At 41.3% G+C, this 22,155-nt stretch overlaps 1 protein-coding gene across 4 annotated transcripts in view; it reads right to left on the reverse strand.

Moving 5' to 3' along the window:
- znf536 (zinc finger protein 536) overlaps window positions 1-22,155 on the reverse strand; it is a 331,204-nt gene that overhangs the window by 247,949 nt on the left and 61,100 nt on the right. For 2 of the 4 annotated variants that reach the window (XM_059351798.1, XM_059351781.1), the window contains exon 1: window positions 1,065-1,619. The gene's annotated coding sequence lies outside the window, so the exon portion shown is untranslated. Of the gene's footprint in view, window positions 1-1,064; window positions 1,620-1,831; window positions 2,224-4,091; window positions 4,182-22,155 lie in introns of those variants that run through there. The other 2 variants (XM_059351790.1, XM_059351771.1) reach the window with 2 other exon arrangements.

The raw sequence follows: 22,155 nt of genomic DNA on the forward strand, positions 1-22,155 counted from the left end.
CATGTGAGCCTTGATGTGGGAATTCGGCAGCCGGTGAGAGATTTTTATAGCGCTCTAAATGCGCTCAACCTGCTGGATCTTTAGGATATCCTAAAAATAAACACACTGTGGTAAAATTAAAGAAGATAACTCCTGAAAGCACGAGTGCAGTGACATGTCAAACACCCGACCCCTTCCATCCAATCGGAAAATATTATTGGCTTATGGGCTCCGTCATTTTATATTTCCACATTAACGGGTATATCTATCAGCCTCCTGTAGCCTTTAACCGACTCGCTCTAACTTTCTCCCCCCTCTCTTAAAAAAGAAAGAAAATAAAACAGCCTCGTCAGAAGTGACACCGGTTCCCCCCCGAAAAAGCCAATTTCGCCGCTGCTGATATGCATGTTTACCCCCCTCGTCTGAATACCATCGTAACGTCTCCTCAAAGCATAATGCAGGGGCTGCTTATTCATAAGAGAGGTCGATCACTGCACAAAATGGCAGGTCTCACCGGCTCTTCTTCCATCTCACAAGTTTTGACACATGGTGGCAAACGCGCCGGGAAACTTGAATCGCCCTCCCGCACTGTCTCAGCACAAGTGCGGGTTGTCGGGAGAAAGTTTTTCGTGCACACTCTCACCGGGAACACGGCTGGACTTTTCGAAAAGTCTCATATCGCTGATCTGTATGCGCAATATTGCAAAAGCCGTGCGCCCGACAGCCTTTTACGCATACAGTGTTACAGAGTAAAACACTCAAATGTAAACAAAACTTATCGCTTATTTTTCTGCTGGAATAAAAAAGGTTGTTATTTCGCGTTGAGTTTGAATGTGTCGAGCATCGCAGCCCGTGTCTTAGTCCCAGCTGGTATTTTGTCGCAGTTTTTTACGATCGTCACTTGCTCCGGATAATTGCACTGTTATTTTCTAATCATGATTGGGGAGGCATCAGGGGCCCCCGTGGTGATGCACCCGCACAAACAACCCCAATCCTCCCCAAAACTGACTTCCCAGCGAGTAATACACTTGAAGCCCCCAGTAAAAACACAAGTCTTTTGCTAGAAGCTCCACACTTCTTCTTACCTTTTAAATTTGGCGAAGCGCCGGCTAACTCCTGCGCGTAAACGATGCGTTGTGAGAGATAGTGCTCATTGAATAATGAGGCATGTCCATATGATTTGACCGGATCATATTCTTGTCGGGTGACGGGGGTGTTGAAAAGTGCGCTTCGGACCTGTTAAAGACTGTCCACTCCTCGATCCTGTCCCTACAGCTGCTCCCTGCCGCGCATCCTGACTTTCAAATGTAAAACACGGCTTTTTTACTTGTCTCTCTTCTTGCCTTTCTGCCCCTCTCTGTCGCTGTCCGCTTAAGGTAAACGTTTGCATTGATGCCGATCGCCAGGCATCAGCATATTCCCTTCATCTTTCAGCTTGGACTCCCCCTATCTGGTAGGTGAAATGCATTGTACCGTTAAAAAGGCACTCCATTGTAGAAAGCAGAGCCGACTGGCTGGATACAGCCCGGGTCTTGCGGTATTCGCCGTTGACGGGGATAAAAAGCAGCTGATGCACAGAACCTCGTTTAAAGAAATAATCCCTTCATCATTACATTTCCTATGGCACCGTGACGGGAGAAAAAAACCCATTCCCGACCACCTTAGTTTGTTTCTGACCTTGAACTGCCCACAAACACTCTTTTATTTAAAAATCTGCCCCCTGTACATAAGCATTCGCACACAGCCAGCCTCGCCGCTTGGGCACCGTGCGTTAAAAATTGCCTTGGATAACAAGCCCTCCGTGTAAAGACACCCAGGTCACAAAATGACTCCAAAAAGTAGAATTCCTTACCTTTCAAGTGAACTGTTTCGAGTCTTTTTCCTCTTCTCCTCGCCTTAAAAGAACTCCAGGATAAATGAGTGTTGCCTCCTGTGCGTCCTGAGCGTCAGTCACCGCTTAAGAGAAGTAATGAGTGATAAAAATGACGCTCATCTATCTGCACTGTAACCTTGTGGCGTATTTAATGTAAATAAGCCCCGTTGTGTTGCCAATCCCCATGCATACAAACGCAAAACCGCTCCTCAGGGACTCGCTTTTGCCTTTTTTTCCTCAATGTATTGACGATTTATTCTTACTGCCTGGGAGCGCAATAGGGAATGAACATAATTATTTGAAAATATGATATATTAATAATGCGGCTGGTCCAATTTGTGAATGAATGCATTTCTACACACCTCTCTGAAGAAATTTAAAAGCGCTCGCTCTGTTTGCAAAATAAATACTTTTAGTTTTTTTGGGAGATTTCCAGCAGGACCCCTAAACTTGAAGTTGGCACAACTTTTAGAGACGCGTGGAAGAAAAAACGCACGACAAGAAGACGTCCCGCATGGGCCGAACTGTTTCTTGCAACTAAAACCTGCTTTGCGGAATGGTTTTGATATATTATGCTTCTATAGGGGGGTGGAAGAGACCGAATAATGCAATTATAGATTCAGTGTCCCAGCGTTGACAAAAGACAGGACTTCAATAGAGGCTTTGTTATGGGATTATATAATGATTATGGGGTAATTATGGGAACGGTTTGGTAATAATAAAAAAAGTATCAAGTGCTCTCTTGCAAGGACAGCTTGTTTTCTATAATGTAAGCGCATGAGTAGAGGAGTGTGATAAGACAGACAGACGGTGCTGCTGACAGCTAGTGGCAGGATGACGGCAGACAGGCAGCCCCGATTATTCAAAATGTCGAACCGAGAGACACATTAATGCCACTGACTGAGATGCTATCAAATGTCCTCAGAACCGGACATGGGCCCACAATGGAATATCTCGGGGTCATATTCATAACAGCCCTGTGCGTAACGACCCCCCCTCTCCAATCACACACACACACACACACACCCGCCCTCATCATCCTCTCTCCCCTCTCCACGCCGCTTGTGCCATGCTGTTTGTGTCAGAGAGAGAGAGGCAGAGAGAGAGAGATACACACATGTAAATGGTCAGACAGAGAGCACATGACACTCCATCTGTGGTTGAACATAATCCGCACCTTAAACAGCATATTGCAATTATTATGATTATTGTAATCACATTTAGGAATGTATTGCAGTCTGTTTATTGGAGTTCAAATCAAAAACTGCTGTTTAGAAAAAAATACTTTTATTTTTGTACCTTTTTTCACGTTGAAATTATTATCAAGCATATTAAGATACAAGCTTGTTTAATATTATTTATTGTTTTCTTTTGAATCTACTGATCTTTAAAAGGGATAAATATTATTAATCATTTCTTCACACTGATGAGTCTGTGTGTGTGTGTGTGTGTGTGTGTGTCCTGTGAGGCATTAATAGATAGCCTAAATATCTGCTTTCTTCCCCTTCCCAGACAAAACATGTCTTCCTCTTTAAAAGATACTCCACATTCATTATGCACTATGAAAATCTGATTCTCATGCTGCTCCTTTAAATGGTTATATGGAATTCAGTTTGATGCGTATGAAATTCTTTTTTTCTTTCCTTCTTTTTTTTGAGCATTTTCCAAAATAAAAAAAAAATAAAAAAAAGTTTCCCTTCCTCCACTATAAAGAAATTAGCATAACCATTCCCCATCAATAATATGGCTATCTCTATGGGAGTGATAGCAGCAAGCAGTAGGGGTGTTCCTTTTGCCAATTCTCCATGGATCAACAGCGCGTCATCAGCTCCTTTTGAACTTGTTATAGCAAGTCAAGTGATTCTTTATCGGCTGACAGCCCTGACAATGCATCGGGGATGGGAAAGCAGGTCAAAAGGAAGTTGCCATATGGACTTAAGCATGCAAATTTCTAACAATACATAGCAGCGAGGGTTGTACTCTCACATGCACACCACCATATATGTGTAAGTAGCCACGCAAAAGTGTTTGCCAGCAGTATTGTGCAGGCTGACATGGATCTCAGTGGCTTAAATTAATTGTGTGCAGACTAGGAAACTAATTTAAGCTACTCAAGGATGAGGCATTTTAATGGCATAAAAACAAATACAAATGTATTTTTATGGAATATAATTGATTCTTCATGATATTGATGGTTCCTGTTGCCTTCTAATGATCACTGACAAGGGACTGAACTCACCTGTATATTATTCAGGGCAGTGGTTCTCAACCTGGGGGTCGGGGCCCACAAGAGGGTCGCAAGATCCTTTCCGGGGGTCGCCAGACGGTTCTGGAAACAAAAACAAAATAGCATGTCAACAAATGAAATCACACATTTAAGAATGAGGAGGTTCTTTTTACATTATTATCTGAGTTTAGTAGCTGTCATGTATTACACTTAGTGCTTAATTTGTTAATCAGGAGGTCCTTAAACACCTGTTTCCAACAGGTCAAGGGGGGTAGAGGGGGGTTCCTGAACACCAACCGGATTATTTGGGGGGTTTTCTGACTCAAAACGACTGACTCAGGGGATACGGATGATTTTCAGCAACAGTTTTATACATATAAATGTGTGTTTACAGGCAGGTGTCTAGCTTTATCTACCATTTAAGACATTCATAAAATATAATCTATAAGTCTAAATCCTGAAGCCCTTTTAGCTGCCACATGAAACCTAATTGAGAGAAAGCACATTTATGAATTTTTAATTTTATGGAGTACTGCATGTAAGTGATGGACACTGGAAATACAGACAGGGAAAAAAAGGTCCGACTTTAATTTGCAACAGGTGAAACAGGATCCCATTCATTCCTGTAAGCACTGTTTTACTTCTCCATTTGCATTAAGGCTTATAAATGAATAGTCCCACGCTTTTGCATTGCTCTAATTGATTATACTTCAGTGAGTAAATTAATGTCACACATTTTAATGTTTTTTCAAATTTAGGTCTATACAGTGTAGCTCAGAAATGCAGCAGTCGCGACCCACATTTTAACCTACTGATTGTCTTGCTGTGCTTTTTCAGCATGCTATTAAGTTCCATTCAAAATGAATGGGAATTTGTAAGCAGGCAGGGAAGTCAATATATCAAAGAGGGAGAGATTTGGTGCTGTACTGCATATCTGTTCAAGTGCACGGCCTGTGTTTGTGTGTGTGTGTTTGTGCTGAAGGGATGGGAGGCAGAGGGAGTGTTGGCCGCCAGTCCTGGGAGGGTCATCACTGCCTTATTACTGCCATGTTAGTGACTAGCAGCTGAAGATGGCTCTGCTCCCTGCCCCTCTGCTTGGGAGTCATCCAAGACAGCGTGCTCCAAAAACAGACCGGCCACTGTTCACTTCTCAGATAGATTAAGATGTTATTCCACTGCTCTGGCCATCTCTATTTGACTCTGTCTCTCTTTTCTCCCTTACTAGAGCCACATTTACAACATGCCCGCCTGTTCCTAAACATCTCCAGAGGCCTTATTGCTAATTTCAACTATTAGCGAGTAGACACAACAATCTAAGAGCATGGGTGCAACATGAGAGGGAGGTTTTCATGCTGTTGTCGGTACCAGTTTGGAGGGAGCTACCAAATGATGTAGTTGGGGGTGAGTATGTGCATATGGCATGTGTAGTGTGTGTATCTGTGTTTGTGTCTGTATGACTGCATGCATCTTTAAAGCCAGATATTATGCCCAGTTTATATTTAAATGCAAACACAGCGGAGACTCTGGCTTCCCCCAGAGGAAAAGAAATGCTTTTCTTTACTTCAAATTGAGTTTCTCAAAGTCTAATTTGTAGCAGCCCTTTGATGAACAAATGTTTTCAGACTATCCTGCTTTAATGAAAAGGGAGTGAGCGCAATTTTAAACAATCCCGAGCTCTGAACCCTCTGTGACTGTAAACTTTAAAAATTAAACTTTAGAATTTGTATCAATTAGACTTTCAAGTTCTGACAGGGCCTTAAATAAGAGCCAGGAGCGCTGGCTATGGAAAACGTTTACCACACCAGATTCATTTCCACTGCACTCGTCTGCTCTATTGGTGACATCAATCCCTCATGTGAGGCATTTACGTTTTCAACAAATACACACTAAATACACACTACTGTCTCAGGCTCTCCCTTGATGACTGGGGTCAATGAGTGTGCATGTTTGTCAGCTTGGATCGTTAATGAAACGCTCACACAAATACAGCACAGGCAAATATTTACAGCCCAGCCTGGAGATTTCATCACAGACAAATCTGTGATTCTTCAGGAAGCACTGTATTTCTTTATTTGCCCGGACAGAGCGTATACTCAAGATCAAACTTGTCTGGGCTTGATGAATGTGGAGGAGCAGGAAGTATACTGCCTTTGACTTATAACCAGTGTGATTTTAATTTAAATCATATGAATCAACGGCTGCCCAGAGCAGAAATGAAATATTTCTAAATGAAAACATCTGACTCTAATTGATTAAGAACAATGATCTGCATAGTAGGTCTAACATATCCTTGTTTTGATACTGATTTGATTTCTTTTCATTCATGACTTCGGGAAAAGGAACTGCTGCATGTGTTCATTTCATGCACATGTTCATAAATCTTCACCTATATATACAGAAATACCTTTAGAAATAACGTTGTTCACTCGGTTTATATTTTTTGCAGTTCTTAAAATAAGCCAGCACACTCACTAGCATGCAGCACCGACACTTATTGTGCACCGGTGCCTCTCACAAGCTGCTGGTACTCTTTTCTACCCTCTCCTTAACAGGTTTCCTGGCGATTCATAATGGCTCTAAATAAACTGCATTACCCAGGGGGCACTGGGGCACTATATACCCCCGGGGCACAACATGTCGCCTACCTGTTCCCATTCTTGCCTGCTAGCTATTCTCTGTCAGAGGCTAGTCTAAGCTATGTTACATTAACCTCACAATAATCTTGGCCTCGCTCTGGAGTTGCTAATTTAGATTAAATTTTGACCAATAGCCAATTGACCGTCTGATTTTCGACTCAATGACACCGTGGCAGGCATTACATATATGGCAATAGTTAATATTCTCACTGATAAAGTGAGAAGTGAAGTAGGTCACAAAGAGCAGTACTAGCAATACTAATTTGAGAGCGTTTAACCAGTTAAAAGTTCCTTACACTAAGGCTCAGACATATGAATATATGAACCTGGTCTCACAGGAATCCGTGAAATAGCCACGGATTCGCTTAACTCAAAATCCGTGGAATAGCCACGGAATCACTCAAATTTCCGTGAAACTGACACAGATTTCGCTACAATGCAAGTTAATGACAGTCATATCCCGTGGCTATTTCATTTCAGTTCCTATTGGTTTGTTCCAAGTCACGTGACTTTCAAGGTCCCGGTGGTCAGAACAAAAAACATGGCGGACAGTTCTCTTATTTTTAGTGAAAAAAATAAATATTTGGACTTAGTTTCTGCATAAAAATGGATTTTGATCACATTTCTAGCGAGAAATATATGTTTTATTTTCTAAATATTCACTCAGTGAATGTACATAATCACTTTGTATGTTGGAATAGCCACGGGATATGACTGTCATTAACTTGCATTGTAGCGAAATCCGTGTCAGTTTCACGGAAATTTGAGTGATTCCGTGGCTATTCCACGGATTTTGAGTCAAGCAAATCCGTGGCTATTTCACGGATTCCTGTGAGACCATGTTGTAATATATTCAGCCACATCCCCAGGTCTCAACTGCTTGTTTAACTGCATGGTTGCGAGCTATGCGTCTGTTTGGCATACTCTGTGTTAATAGGACGACCTATTTAACCTACAGACCTCATCAATAGTATGGCATGTGTTTTTTACCAGACTTTAAACATTTTTATATCTGCTGTACAACATTTTAACAGTGATCTGCTCCCTGTTGGAGCCAGCCTCAAGTGGCCATTCAAGAAACTGCAGTTTTTGGCAGTTGTCTTAATTTTTTCAGCTTGGGAGGATGCTGCTTCGTCCTTTATTCACTGTAGACATTTAAAATGTAATCATTTGCTGATACACACTTTTTAACCACTCCAGGCACTGATAAATGTGTGTTGTTTTTGTGTCAATGTAAAGTCAATCAGTGCTAAAAGTGCTTGATACCAAATGGTAATACCTGCTTAGATAAACCTGTGATTTGTCAGTTGAGAGAGCACTGAAAATCCCCCGACAGAAAAATGTCATACTTTAACTTCACCAGGACTCCACCATGCATTTAACTCACCCACAATGCAATGTTCTCGTCCTTTGGGGGAGCATAGGTCCAGATTTAACTCAACTTTTTGATGAGTTTATCAGTGGGTTGTTGCCCTCAGCTTCACAGCTACTCAGTCTGCTTTCCCCCTCTGGGCAGGAACTCTCATGTACTACCACTCGCTGTCTCCTGTCCTCTCACCTTTCCACCAGAGTCCATATTTTCTGGATAGTGTGCTATCATATTTTACTATTACCTATCAATTGGTTTCTAATCGCAGTAACGAGGCAGCTAGCTGGCTGGTGACAGAGCGCTAACGGCCTCGCAGGGAACATTAAGGAGGCTGGGTTATGCTGTGGGCCGTTAACTACCTACAGGCACTGGCTAATGGCTCCAAATGACCTCCTCAGTGGCTATTAGCACATAATTAGAACCTGCAGACCAGTGGTGACCTCCGCCGGACACACGTGATTACTCCTCTCCCCCTGTGTTCTCCCATACTCTTCTGCTCTCTCCTCCTTTCCTATCCTATTCTCTGCTTTCCTTTCCTTTCCCTCTCATCATCTCTCACACTCTTCTTGTCCGTTCCTCCTTCTTGTTTCCTTTTCTCTAATGCTCTGTAGGATTACATTGACTCCCTGGTGGGAAGACTACCACTAAAATTAATCTCTTTATAGTGCCCCAGTACAAAAATACTCCACCATACTGTAGGTCCTGGGAAATTGCATTAAAAGAGGATATTCATTGCTACATTCATACATGGTCTGATTATTGGTATAAAATGGTTTCAGTGTCAGAGTAAATTTAATCATTTTTTTAAAAGCTTGCCAGTGAGCGCTAGCGCTTAAGGCCCTTTTTACCTTGCTGACAATATCCAGCACCTCCTTGACCTGATTCAGCAGCACTTCCTTAAATCATCAGATAATGCAGCTCTGCAGTGAAAAGAGAAGCTAAACGGCAGATAAAGTGCAAGGTGCTGCCACACCACAAAAGGGCTCAGTCACACTAACCTCTGTGTACACTTCAGCAACAGTCTCCCGTTACCCAGAACAAAAGAGACGCTTTACTAGGTTAGTGTCAGCTCAGGAGCAGCAGGGAAACAATGAGAGAACAACAAAGGAATGTGCTGATTTTTGTGTGTGTTAGGGGAAAATGCTACACAGTACCAGTGCCTTAAATTATCAGTGAATTATCTCTGAGCCTGTGGGAATTATGTGGGTTATTTGTAACAAGCAGTCAAGGACAAGTGGGCCTTGTGTTACAACTATGAGATGAATACTAAACGCAAAAAAGAAAAAAAAATCTTGGCCAACTATCTATCTTTCCAGGCCATCTTCTAGCCTTGGAAATAATACGCAGGTACAGTTGCTCAGTTGAACTGAAGATGAGTGAAGCTGGTGAGGACATAAAGTAGAGAGTAAACATTGCTGGACAAATGCAACTGGCACTACCACCGACACAATAAATACAGCTGTTGTACCCTTGACCATGTCACTGGCTTGGCACAGTAGCGCAGTATTCTAATGCAGAAAAAAGAGCTATGGTGCTCACTCAGTCTGTTGTGAAAGCTGTACAGTCAAGGTCTTTAGGCAAAAGCCCAGAGGACCCGACTGGACCCAAAGCAGGTCAAGGATCCATCAAGGTTGTGTCTCACTAACTAGATGTTGCAGGGCTTCTGGTTATTAAAGCATCTTTGATTTGACCTGATGAGGCCAAGGAGTGTATAACAGCAGGGATGGGGAGAGTGCTAGAGTACTTACTTACTTTAGTAAAAGTAATTGAATACATTTTATTTAAGTAGGTCAGTTAATATGCAATCTCGAAAACCACACTGCAAAAAAAGAAAAGTTGGGTGAACTCAAAATTTTTGATATGCTAATGGCTACTCTTGTAGCTGTAACAAGCAGCGCCGCTCGCATCAGTTAGCCGCTAGCATCAGTTAGCCGCTAGCTTTCGCTAATGACTGAATTTCACAACAAAGAAATAAGAGTTAGCAGAACTATTGTCCCTTGTTGTGAACCCCAACTTAAAGATATAAGTAACAACAACTCACCAACTTGTTTTTGAGCAGACAACTGGCTTCCTTTGTTGTGCTAACTTACATTATTGCCCTAAATGTCAATAATTTATATTTCCAAGTTTTACCAACTTAAATCACTGTTTTTAGGCAAAAAATAGAAGTTGGCTTTTTTTGCAGTGCAATCGGCTATCAATCGGGTAATGATTTAGCGTCTGGGGGAAAGGGCCAATATTACTGGGGTTCCATTGCAGCGAACAAATATCCGGATAGCTTTTTTAAAATATTCCAGAATGATAATGGATGCAGCCATTCTCCAGCGCTGACGCAGCTCTGTGGAGATGGCTATGTGAGACTAAGAGTAGAATACAACAGACAACATGGGGATGTATAGACATATTAAAGCAAAAATCAGATTCACAGCTTTTACACACCGCATAACAAACACAAAACACAAAATTGCAAGGCAACACAGTAGTTCTCTAGAGACATCCATCAGTGAGTTGGTACCTGTTTGAACCTGCACCCTGAGCCTTGTGCACTGCAAAGTCCCCAACAATTTGGCCTTAGATTCAACCTCTCATTTATTCTGCATAATGATCAGTGTAGTCAAACTCTTCTGTCCCACTAGTCTAGACGGAATTGTCCAAAAAGTGAAAGTGAGGAGCATTTATGGGTACAAGTCAGGAACTGGCCTACTTTACTTATTTCAAGGGTGCTGCATCCAAAAAAAATGGTTCCCAAGCAAAATTTTGAGTTTTTGACTCTCATTTGCATATCAAAATGGCCGCCAAATTGCCCTTCTTGCTCAGTCGTTGGACTTAGTTTTTTTGTAAGTAGGCAATCAAAGATGAGGAAATTAAGTTTCTGGATCTATAGTCTAGGGTCAGAGCAAGGATATAGTGGAGGCTCAGTGTCTTTTTTATGTATATATATATATATATATGCAAAATACCAACTTTTAAGGTGAAATTAAGCATTATTTGTGTTATTTTTTAAGGCCGACATAAATATTCAATCAATATCACTTTTAAATGTTCCAGTTGGTATTTTGCATATATATATATATATATATATATATATATATATACATAAAAAAGACACTGAGCCTCCACTATATCCTTGCTCTGACTCTAGAGTATAGATCCAGAAACTTAATTTCCTCATCTTTGATTGCCTACTTACAAAAAACTAAGGGGAAATGATCCAATGACTGAGCAAGATGGGCAATTTGGTGGCCATTTGATATACAATTTAGAAGGTCAAAAACTGAAAATTTTGCTTGGGAACCATTTTTTTGGACTCAGCACCCTTGAGATATGTAAGGTAGGCCGGTTCCTGACTTGTACCCATAAATGCTCCTCACTTCTTATAGGAGGCCTTTTTTTCTGAAATCCGTCTAGACTACACTATGATCCTCAGTTTTCAAACATTTAGATTTGAAAGAAAAAAGTCTACACATGGGGGTTTCACTAAAGAACACACCATTTGTAGTGTTGTTTCGCCAACAAGTCTTCCAAATTAAAGTTCAAGTCTGATGTTTTGACCCATTAACCCAACACGACCTCCCTGCTCCAACAAACACATGCTGAGGCATTTGCTGAAACAACTGATGCTGCTGTTTGTCTGAGGAGGACAGGGTTTGTTTGGCAGTTGCAAATGGTTTTATCTACTTCTCACAGAGTCTAAAAATACATTCATATTGCATCAACTTGATGATATCACAACTTCATATTTTACTGCCTCACTAAGATAAAGAAGAAGCTCCTTCAAAGACTCCCTGACTCACTGTGATCCTAGGGTCAGGCCTGAGCTCTGAACAGTGCAGTGCCCACCAGGGGCTGAAGCGTGCTACTGCAGGTGGGTGGAGTGTGGGGGTGGGTGGAGTGGGAGGGTGGGAGGGTGGGAGGGCCTGGGCATTTGTGAGGCCAAGCCAAGAGGTCTCCAGAGTATTCACATATCCCAATTTCCTGTCCTGTGTCACCAGGTCTTAAGAAGCCGTTTTGGACTGTGTCATGAGTTAGACACGCACACTCACAAACACACATACGCATGCAGACACACACACACACACACACACACACACACAGACAGCATATAACCGCAGTCCTCACTGAATTAATTTGTTTTCATTTGCCCTCTGTCAGCAGTACTCTGGTCTTTGCTGCGGAAAGATCTCTTAACCAAAGGTCCCTCTATCTGCTCATGGGATTTCATCTTCCAAATCAGCTCACTGCTGCTGCTGCTGCTGCTGCTCTTGCTGCCTTTCTTGTTTTTCTAAGACATCAGGTCAAACAGCAATAAGCCACAGTGTACTGAGGAATCACACAGTGGACACATTCTTTCTTTTTGGCATGGTATTTCAGATATGTACAGTGGTACTTCATGCTGTAATATTAAGTGGAATGTTGTCGTGTGGTTGATGGTAGGGATCATACACTCAGTGTGGGCCAATTATCGTGGTGAGGGCATTGTGTCCAAAAATAGCCTCTGGTTTGGATGCCATTTTTCGGGGGGAGTCCAGCCGAGTGTGGCACAGCAGCTGTGCAGTGTCGGTCAAATGTTGGGGATGCTCGCAAAAATAAGCACACTCATGCACAGGCAGACACGTGTGGTAAAAGACATGCAAACACTTATTCATATTCACATACCTACTGTGTATCAGAAACATACTGCTTTTAAACACAATGCATTTTCTAGACAAGATAGTATGATTCCTTACGATAACGTATGCAACAGGGTTCGTAGGATAGCTTACAAAATTATAATCGCTGTTTAAACACGTCACAGATGCGGTTATAAACACAGTGACAATGTGATACAAACTTAAGATTAGGCATCAAAACAACTTCTTTATGGTTAGGAAAAAAGAACCAGGTTAGGTTTAAGATAACTACTTATGTACAGAATTACTTAACACAGTTGAGTGAAGAATTTTCCAACAGAAACTTAACACCTGGGTTTGTTAAGGCAGAAGAAACAAAAACTGTAATTCCTCGACTGGCCACTTGAGGTTTTCCAAAAGCGAATCAGTCCTCATTGACACCATGTTAAAATGCCAAACTTTTAAGCAAAAATAAATTTGCTTACAGCTTGATACAAAATAATTTTGGTCTCATGGCTAATTTCCCCCTTCATGACAACCAAGAGGGGGGTGATTTTTTTATATAACTCACCTTTTTAATGTATATTAAGGCTTAACTTTATGCATGATAAAGTGCATGGCTGCTTTGAGCGACAGGCTACTGCCCTCAAAGTGCCTCCTTTTTTTTTTATTCGGCCCACCTCAGCCGCTACTACTCAATGCCCCTTTTTGTGAATTAGCCAGGAGTTATTAGGAGGCTGACGGTCGGTGCCATAGAAGACAACCACTTTTAGCTTAATTTTGGCTCTCCAGACATCTATGCGTGACATCAAAAGGACTACATCAATATTTTATACATTATATGAAACAGAGGTGATTTACATTCGGAATTCAGCGCATTTGTTTTGTGGGATAGCTATGAAATTACTTGCATCACTTTTAGTACGAATGACAAATTACAGCCATACACACATATGCAGGAATAAGACAAAGGTTATCTCTAGTGCACAACTATGAAGGGAAGCATGGGAAAGAAAGCTTTAGTCAGTAAGAGAAGAGAGAGACATTGGAAATTGCACTTCCATGTCATCCATTTCCTGGAGATGGCTGCAAACCCCTGGACACACTTAATCAGGAAAAGGGCACACCTCCGAGTATCCATTCTTTTGTAATGGCATTACACCGCACAAGTAAGATTTAGAGATCCCTTAATGTGCCAGAGTCTTCTGCATAAAAGTATATACAAAGGTTAATATTGCAATAATATGTTCCTGGAGGGCATTGTAATCATTATCTCTCTGGTGGTATCAATTAGAAGCACTTTACTGCAGGTAATGACTAAGATTCCGGTACAAAATGACATTATTATTATTATCCCCATCTATAATTTCAGAGTGGATACACAAGACATGGGAAAAAAAGAAAAGCATAAGTTCAACCAAAGGTAGGCTTAAAAGTGAGAGGACTTTTACTGTTGGACTGGAGGAAGGAAACTGAGGCTGGGTGGCTGACTCCAGTGTGCGGCCATGTGTGTCTATGTGCATGTCTGTGTGCACTTGTGGATGTGCTGGAAGTTTCAAAGGGCCACATAATACACAAATAAAAACGTGCATCCTCTTATTCATGGCTTGACTGTCTGTCCCAGTTTCCTCAAAGCAGCCTGTGTGTGTGTGTGTGTGTGTGTGTGTGTACGAGAGGGAGACTGGGCGAGAAAGATACAAAAAAGAAAGCTTCAACAACCTGGCGACAAATATTTGCATTCCTCAAAGCACAGGAGTACTGTTCTTTGCTCTGCTCTATTTATCCAGAGAGAAAGAGTGAGGAAAAAAAGTTTGAACCGTCTGAAAAGATGTGTATTTGTGTGTGTTTGTGTGTTGTGACCTTTGCGCTTAGCTCCAAACATTCATAACGAGTGCTCTTTCCCTTATTGACCCCCTCATCAAAAACATGAATAATTGAGGAATAAAAAATGCTCTTGGTTGTCCTAGCCGGCATTAAGCACAGAGAAGCAGGCCCCTCAGACTTTTGATTTAGCTGTTTTATATTTAATAAGCACACACAAGAGCCTCAGAGGCGCCTTTTTTAGAAGGATTTAATTGGACGTCAGCGACATCCATCACAGGGTTGTCATGGCATTGACCTTTCCATAGAGGCTATTCATAACCAGGAAGTTACATGAGCCGGGTTGCTGCCTACTCCGTCACACCCACCACCATGACGCTCTATCAGTCACACCATCCTCCAGCAGATAAACCTCAGATGTCCTCACCGACAAATACATTTGCTCATCACCGCTAATGTTAAGATAATATTGAACATGGCTTCCTATTGTATCACGGCGGCTTCCGATTTGGGTTGATCTCTGAACTCCACTGTTGTTGATGATGATTACTATACATGCTGCTCATGTTTATGCAGCTTTATAATAAGTGGCCCCCAAAGAGCGAGGAGGCCAGGAGCTTTAATTCAGTAACAGCTATTAAAAAGGGAGTTAAATTAAACAGTGACTGACGGAGGACAAGATATTAGGTCAGTGTGAAAACTCTACTCTAAAGTTGGGACACTGTGTAAAGCATAAACAAACACAGAATGCATCAAATTCAGAATTCAGCATTTATACTTACAAACACAAAAGTTTATCAGTTTGAAAATATACTGAAAATAATCACGTGATGTTGCTTTAAATATCCAGCAGAGGGTCGCCACGGTTACACACCTGGTAGAGTCCATACTATACTATAGAGGCCTTGTCCTTATACGCGGGCAGCCCGGGTTCGAATCCGACTCAGATTGTAGGGGGAGATATGCGGGAAAGGGCTCTGTCTCTCTCTCACTCTCAATAAAGCCTTGAAAATGACCAAAAGAATATCTTTTTTTTTTTAATCCAGTAGAAACTGAGCAACAACTGATCTTTAGCTTTATACAACTATATTATGAGCTCTAGGTTGGTCCTCACCAATCCCTAGCGTAAATATCCAGCATTTTAGCTGATAGGCAAGGCAAGTTTATTTATATAGCACAATTCGGACACAGGGCCATTCAAAGTGCTTTACAGGGGCAAGATTAAAATACATAAAACACATTAGAAGACATTTAAAAGCGAATTAAAAAAAAAAAAAAAGTGAATGAATAAAACATTTAAAAGCGAATGAATAAAAATTACAGGTTAAAATGGAAACAGAAAAGTCTTCAGACTTGATTTAAAAGAGCTGAGAGTTGCAGCAGACCTCAAGTTCTCTGGGAGTTTGTTCCAGAGATTTGGTGCATAAAAACTAAACGCTGCTTCTCTATAGGTACTTTTCATGTCTGCTGTTAGATAGCATGGAACAAAGTCGCGAGGCAAAAGAACCAAAACAATCAGCAGAAAGACACTAAAACCAGAGACAGTTGAGAAAGAAGAGGGCTTTTGGCGAGTCAGTCAGGTCTCTGTGTTACTTCGAGTGCCCCCTTTCACATTACACACATTAATTTGATCTAATAATTAATAGAGTTTGAATATAAACATTTTGATTACTGACGCTTTATGTATAAAATTAATCCTATTTCAAACTGCATCTCTATTTTTACCTTTGGATTTTCGGTGTCAGGGAAAACACATCGCAGCAGGACTTGCTCCTGATTGGCCACGGAGGAACCCTACCAGGCTGAATCAAGGTAGTTTGAAGCACTTGATCTGGAAATCCTCCAGTCAGCAGGTTTGTTTCCTTTCAATTAGATGAGCTGGTGACATAAGCCAATCACAGCGCAATACTGTGGTTGTTCAGTCTGTGGGTATGTGCAAATACATTCAATAAATATCCTTTTAACTAAACAACAGGGGGTAGACAAATTAATGTAAACACTTCATGAAAAAGGACTTTGAAGTAAGTGAATCATCATTGCAAGAAAAGGTGGATTATACACGATTGCACAACCAACTAGCAGTCATTTCTCTATCCACATCTGCCATACCCCTGTTGGTTTTAGTTCAAACTTCCTCGTTATCTAAGCACTTTTCTCCTGTTTTGTATATTCTGTCATTTTCCAGACGGCTGCCTATGACATATGAAGTACATGCAGTTTGTTGACCAGTGCACCTGCAGTCTGGAAACACATGATGTGGTCAAAACTCTTTCAGCTGTCACACAAACTCACATATCAAAGCCCTGTGTGCCAGACATTGTTTATAGCACATGTTTACTTGACTGTCTCACCACTGTATATGTCTTTGTGAACATCAAAAAGAACATTATTCTTATCCCGAGCCACATTCAAAAACAAAATCGTGAAATCTGATAAGTATGGGACTTTTAAAGCATCACGCTGAAGTTAAACAGCAGAAGAGGAGTGTGGTGAAAGGCAATGAGATTCAGATGTACTGCAGCCTATAGAACATGTGTACAGAGAGGAAGTCACAATAATAAAATGTTTTATTTAGGAACAAATGCTCTTCTACAGATTCAAACCTCAGCTACAAGGAGAGAAAAGTACATCATAAACTCCTCCCTACACTTAATCATGTCCATGCATTTCTATTAACTATTTTGTTTACTTAACATGTCATGGTACATTGAGTTAAAAAAATATTACTTGGACACTGAAAACCTCTCTTTTAGAAAGAAATGCTGCACCTCAAGGTACAACCAAAGGAATCCACAGTAAATAATCGGAGTAAATTGAGTGGTTAGCTCTGTGGCAACGGAGCAAAAGTCTACGAGTCTGTAATGTTTAACTGAGCAATAACAACAGAAAAGAGGGAGTTATAATCTTAAGTGTCTCCTATATTTGTGCAGATGAATCTAAAGTTAATACGAACAGGGGCGAGGTTATAGCACCTTCCTGAACGGCGCCGCAGCGCACCACGGCACAGCGGAGCCCGGAGGCAATAGGCAGAAACATAAGAGAAATGGAAAGGCTGAGCAATTCACCCAAAGGGATTAGATTTTAAATAGATATCAGCCCATATATGATTCCCTCCTTTCTTTCTCTCGTCTGTAAGTGGGTGTAATTTGGAGTGCGTAATGAAGGAAAAAAGGAGCTATAGGTTAATCTCATTGACCTCCACACTCTGGGGACGGCGGGTTATAGCTAGGAGATATACACCCATCTCCCCTGCCAGCTAGCTCAGCCTGCCCTCAGAGAGGTAATGAAAGTTGTGAAAGTGACTCGGAGCATGAGGGGGAGTGGGAGCATACGTGAGAAAGTGAAAAATAGAAAAAAGAATGAGGAACCTGAAGAAAGTGGGTCTGCTTTGTTAACCTTATTAGAGTGAAAGGAAGACAACTGTTTTGGCGTTATTGCCACGGCCATTTTCAAAGACTTCCCTTAACTTCTAACCTCAAGATATCAGAATAAAGACAGGCTTTATGGGTACCCACAAGTAACCCCTTTACAGACAATATCCAATATTTAAAAAAGCGATTCATCACGATTAATTACAGCAAATTGTGTGATTCATTTGTTTCTTTAATCCATTGACAGTCCTACCCTTAACCCTCTATGGTACGCATTATGATGCCAGTTAGGGAAAAAAATGTTCGGAGTGTTGGTTTTTTTTGTCTTAAAATAGACTAAATAAACATAATCTGAAGAAATTTAAAAAAAAAAATGTTGTACGTTTTTGGGGTTTGTTGCCCATAGGCAATGGTGCATAAGTGAAAAAGAGAGGGGTTTTTTTTCAATTTGAAAATTATTTATTTAATAGAGATGTGTAAAAGATTCAGCAGCTTCAACAGGGTACAATACAAACAATCCAAAACATTTTACATTTAAAAACATAATAAAAGTAACTTTTTTAACCAGTTTCTTGTCTGGAGTAGCAAATTTTCTTTTTCCAGATGGAAAAGGGCCAGGACTGACGTTTTGAGTGCTTTTTTTGTGGCGTAAAATGGCAAAGCTGTTTCCTTTGGAGAAGTCGGCAAAATAGAGTTTCAATATGGCCTCCTGGAGACCACGTGACAAATTAAAGCATTGCTATTGGTTCCCTATACTCTTCCCTCTTTTTAAAGTATCGCATCACTCAAAATCATGCATTGTAGAAATTTGACAGGCAAAAAATGGGACTTCAACCCAATACACTTTCTCTAAAACTATCCAAGTTGTATTTAAACCTTACTAAACTTTAAAGATGTTGGTGTGAGATCATAAAACAAATTCCATTTTCCGACAGAAATGTCTAACAGTGTTGTTCTGTTGATACCAATAAAGTAAATCTAATCACCCTGATTGACACCTTGGAATGTTTTAGCCAAAGCTACACACTGTGCAGAAATATTGATAACACACCTACGTGAAGACCTCCACACCACCAGCAGTGGTACACTTTGGAGTCCATGTGAAAGTTAGACACAAACATGCTGAACAGTCAGCCAGGTGCACCATTTTACTGCCCTCAAACTAGAAACCTTAATGTTATTTTTAACCTGATAACTTTGGTGGAGTGCTCCAGTGTGATAGCATCATGGGTTACAGACTTGGTTCTCACGTTTCTATGCCCTGCAGAGAGCTGTCCTTTTCAAAGAATATGACATTAACTGGAGAGAATTGGTGTACATTACAAATGTCCTTAAGACAATAAAGTTGACTCTTTGTCCTCTGTACAGATACACGCCATCCCTCCCTTTCTGAGATACCAATCTGATGATGAGTAAGTGTGGATCATGATGCATGCGTGTGTGTGTTTTCGTGACATGCAATCGTACGTGTGCACGTGTCTGTTTATGACATAGAATAAAGTGTACATGTATAAATGTGTGCACGGGTGTTCAGCAGTCTGTGTGTGTGTGTGTGTGTGTGTGCATCTGTGTGTGTGCATGTGTGTGTGTGCATGTGTGTGTGTGTGTGTGTGTGTGCATCTGTGTGTGTGTGTGCATGTGTTTTTTTTCGTGATATGCAGCAATCGTACGTGTGCGCGTGTCTGTTTATGACATAGAATAAAGTGTATAAATGTGTGCACGGGTGTTCAGCAGTCTGTGTCTGTGTGTGTGTGTGTGTGTGTGTGTGTGTGTGTGTGTGTGTGTGTGTGTGTGTGTGTGCGTGCCCGAGGTCTGGGTGGTTGGCCTGTCCCCTCAGCTCAGCAGATAACTAGCTCTGCTCCTCCACTCTGTCTGACTTTGTAACTATATCTGTCCTTACCCTCCCACGGAAATAAATAAAAGCTCTCCTGCTACTCCCAATACATAAAGGGGAGGCATGCCTCACATAATCGTTTGAGACCGGGACAAACTTGGCCCATTGATATCTGTGTATTTATTACGCCTATGGCAATATAAGGCAGGGCAGAGTGAGATATCAGCTTACCCAGAGAGCTGTGAGAGAGAGAGCGTTTAAGATAAAGGATATTTAATATCCAGTGCACATCGGCAGGGGCCTAAGCCTCTAATAGCACTTGGGGTTTCTGAGCAGGTAATGCCTTCATCTTTGTCTAAACACACTTTTATGGACTTTAACTGTAATGATATAAAGAGAGAGGGGGTCACAGATAAATGTAGCGTAATGGCTCAAAGCCGAAGATTAGCCATGTATCCTGTCTAGAGGATAATGCTTCAAGGCAGTTCTTCCAAAAGGTGTTATCTCCTGCCGAAGAAAGACGAGAGAGGAAGACACGCATACACACACACAGTGAGACACATATATTAAATAATAACCTCCTCTTCTTTCCTGTCTTTTTTTCCCGCCTTTCTTTTAACAGGCTTTGCATTTTGTCACATTGCGTTAGAATCAATGGCGCCAGCCTTCGAGCTGTAATGAATCTGCGAAGCCAATGTACATGTACATCACTGCTGACAAACATTACCCGGGCGCCTCCTGTGTTCTAGGACACATTACCTTCGCTTATTTGGTGTCTAAATGATAATGAGCATTCACATGATAACCTATATCATTAAGATCTGAACATGTTTTTTTTTTAAAGAAAGCGATGCGTTTACACAAACCGTGCAGAAACAACAGCAGCACTTAAAGGCCATTTAACTCGCTTTTTTCACAGATCAATCAGGTGGCCTCAGCGTCCATTAAAGAGGAGGAGGAATCAAACAACAGCTACATAGTTATCTAGAAGCGTCAGTAAGGGGAAAAGAATAGTGTTGTTGTCCTAATTATGCGGCGGAGTGATGCATTATTTACCGATCCAACATACATCGGCAGGGCTGGATATGAGTAAAATAATTTATGACAACATCCTTCTCTTTCTCTCCTGCCTTTTCTTCCTCTCTCTGTCCTCCATTTGTACCCCACCCCCTCTTTAAATCAAACTTCAATAAAATGTGCCACCCCTATTCATTTTGCATGAGGCCTCCCTGAAAAACATCCAGGATGGTGAGATCTGTTATTCAAAAATTCTTCAGATGGCACAGGGTCAAAACAACAAAACAGTAGCAAGGAAGAAGCGGCGGCCCCTGTAACTCTATAACTCACCTTGGGCTACTGCAGCAGCCTTAAAGAGAGCCAGACAGACAGGGAGGGAGAGGAGAAGGTTGCAGGGGAAAGACAAACCGCCACCCCAAAGACACCACCCTGTCCAGATAAAACGCTTTCTATCACACAGGAGCAGTAAGTGTATTTCCTGCTGAAGTACAAGCCAACGCTGTGACCTTAGGATGGACCTCGGGATGGACACGAAGAAGGTCTAACGGCTTGATTAGATTTGTTAACGCAGTCAAAGCTGCACCTGCAAAGCTGTAGTTATTCCAGGCCTTTAATGACATAATTTGAGGCGGAATCTCTGAACAGTCCCGTCTCTGTGATCTTTGACCCCACTGGATCCGGGTCATGGCTGTGTTTGAGGCCTGAAAAATCGCTGGGTGATTTTAAAATAAGCCTCTAATTTTCTGGAAATTCTGGAAAAATTCTGGGGAAAAAAGTGTCAACTCTTCTACTAAATAATAGATTTTTCAGCCTCTGTAGCAGATAGAAATGAAATTCAAAAAGGTATTTGAGAGCTTATACAAATACTACAAAACGACGTATCCGCTTTCCAGGCTTCAATGGGTTAAGAGGACTGGACACCAAGTTCCAAGACTGTGTTGTGAGAAAAAAAATGTTTTTGGGCAGATAGAACAAGTGCAGTGAAGACCCTTTCTGGCTGAGCCACCTCTTTGAAGCCTTTTAGTCATGTTGACTCTCTGCAACTATTGGATGGATTGCCATGAAATCTTGTACAGACATTCATGGTTTTCCCCCGAGAACGAAGGTTAATGACTTTGTGATCCCCTGACTTTGCCTCTAGCACCACAAGTAGGTCAAAGTTTTCACTTATCCAATGGAATATCTCTAAATCTACTGGATGGATTGACACTACATTTTAAAAAATGTGGTTCAGTCATTCATGCTCCAGTCCAGATGAGTTATTTATACCTTTATACCACTCATCATTGGTTTATGACTGAATATCTGCAAAACAAATTGTAACTATGTTTAGCGCTAATATTAGTACATTTTAACATCGTGATAAGTTGAACTATATGGTGACAATGGTTGGCGTTACCTGCTAAAAATCTGCATAT

This window comes from Centropristis striata, chromosome 2, assembly GCF_030273125.1.
Source record: "Centropristis striata isolate RG_2023a ecotype Rhode Island chromosome 2, C.striata_1.0, whole genome shotgun sequence".
NCBI lineage: Eukaryota > Metazoa > Chordata > Actinopteri > Perciformes > Serranidae > Centropristis > Centropristis striata.